Here is a 2561-nt window from a genome sequence, read left to right as displayed (position 1 = left end):
AGAGCTGGACCAACGAAGAATGTCGGTATTTTCTTACTCTTTATACTGAAGAGAAAAGAAAAGGGAACATACCAAGGAGTGGCATAAATCAAGTTGGAAGAGAGTTCATCTCTAGGAAGTTTGAAGCGAGATTTAGTGAGAAATAGATATGGGACATGTTTAAGAACAAGAATGATGTTTGTAGAAAAACATATGTCAATTTTAAGAAGCCGACTCACAACAGATCCGGGCTTGTGTATGATGTTATGGGAAGGTTGGAGATGCCAGATGCTTGGTGGGATCAACCCATAGTGGTAACTAACTTCCTTTTTGCTTATACATGATAGATTACCAACCGCTGTTAATTGAATTAAATCTAGCGAGCTTCACATGCATTTTTTTGAAAAAATCTCATGTGCTTTTAATATTTTAATTCGTGAGACACTACAAGAAAACACACTGAATTCTGACGGAGGCTCCGACGGACACAAAGGTCGTCGGACATTTGTGACGGAATACTGACAAATTTCTGACCAAATCCAAAAAAATTAAGTCGTAGGAATTCCGTCGGCTATTTCCGACGGAATCCCGACGAAATACGGTTCGTCGGAATTTTCCGACGACTTTTCGACGACATTCCGATAAAAAATGTAACCGTTGTAGTCGTCGGAAGTTCGTCGGTATATTCCGACGAATTTCCGACGACATTCCGATTAACAGCAAAGTCGTCGGAATTCCGTCGGTATTTTCCGACGGAATTCTGACGAACCATGTGACCGTTGCCGACAAATATATATGACCGTTGTATAGCCGTTTGAGATTGGACAATACCGACGGAATTCCGACGGACTGCTTTACATCCGTCGGAATTTCGTCGGAAAGTCGTCGGAGGTCCGTAACCAATTTCCTATAAATGCAACCCCTACTCATTCAACTCATTCACACTTCATTCTCTCTTCATTCTCTTTAGTCATAACAATTCCGTGAAAATCATGTCTTCAGAAGTTTATTATCGTTCGTGGATGGATAAACCTCATTTGGATCCGAACACCAATTTGCTTACGGAAGAATACGTTCAAGGGATTGGAGAATTCATGAGGCTTGTTCAACAGCAACCGGATGCAAAAAGTGGTATGTTAAGATGTCCCTGCTCTTCTTGCAATAATAATAAGGTTATAAAAGAATTTGATGTTTGGACTCATTTGTATATGAAAGGGTTTTCACGTAATTATAAAGTTTGGTACCTTCATGGGGAAACTGGTTATGAATATGGTAGTACTAGCGAACCTCAGCCTGTTAGTGAACCTCAGCCTGATATTAGGTTAGAAGAATCTAGAACGGATATAGATTATGGTGTAGGTACTGAGCAGATGGTACATGATCATTATAGAGGGGAAGAACCAAACCCCGAATCTAGGAGATTTTTTGACATGTTGGATGCAGGAAAACAACCTTTGTATCAAAATTGTAGAGATGGTCATTCAGTCTTATCATCTGCAACTAGATTAATGGGTATTAAGACAGACTATAATTTGGCTGAAGAATGTATGGATGCGATTACTGATTTTGTCAAAGGTATTCTACCTGAGGATAACCTTGCACCGGGTTCATACTACGAGGTTCAGAAACTTGTTGCAGGTCTTCAACTACCGTATGAAGTGATAGATGTATGTATTGACAACTGCATGATCTACTGGAGAGCGGATGAGACACGGAATGTATGCAAATTTTGTGGGAAACCTCGTTATCAGGAGACGAGGGGAAGAGTTCCGATCCCATTCAAAAGAATGTGGTATTTGCCTTTGACGGAAAGATTGAAGAGGTTGTATCAGTGTGAGCGCACAGCAAAAGCAATGAGATGGCATGCAGAGCATTCCACAAATGGTGAGATTAGACATCCTTCAGATGCAAAGGCTTGGAAACATTTCCAGTCAACATATCCAGATTTTGCGGAAGAGAGAAGAAATGTTTATCTTGTATTATCTACTGATGGTTTCAGCCCATTTGGAAAGCATGGAAGGCAGTATTCTCTATGGCCAGTTATTGTGACACCGTACAACTTACGGCCGAGCTTGTGCATGCGACGAGAGTTTTTGTTTCTCTCAATTCTCGTCCCCGGGCCAGATCATCCTAAAAGATCACTAGATGTGTTTCTTCAACCACTAATATATGAGTTGCAACAACTATGGGCGCATGGTTTTGAGACATACGATGTTTTGCGGGCAGTACTTATGTGGACAATAAGTGACTTTCCAGCATATGGTATGTTATCTGGATGGACAACACATGGGAAGCTATCATGTCCATATTGTCAAGATGACATAGATGCTTTCCAACTAAAGAACGGAAGGAAAACGTGTTGGTTTGACTGTCACAGACGATTTCTACCACCTGATCATCCATACCGCAGGAGTAAGACTTCGTTTACGAAGAACAAGCAGGTGTTTGATGGTCCACCTGAGGAAGTTAGTGGGAAAGATTTGTTGAAGCAGTTTAGGTATTTTGATGCAGAATGGACGCCAGATGTAGGTGGACATGAAAACATTCGAGTCAATGCGGTTGGAGAGCTACATAACTGGCAC

This window comes from Brassica napus, chromosome C7 (assembly GCF_020379485.1).
Source record: "Brassica napus cultivar Da-Ae chromosome C7, Da-Ae, whole genome shotgun sequence".
NCBI lineage: Eukaryota > Viridiplantae > Streptophyta > Magnoliopsida > Brassicales > Brassicaceae > Brassica > Brassica napus.
The sequence above is the reverse complement of the archived record's forward strand: the minus strand, read 5'-3'. Positions refer to the sequence as shown.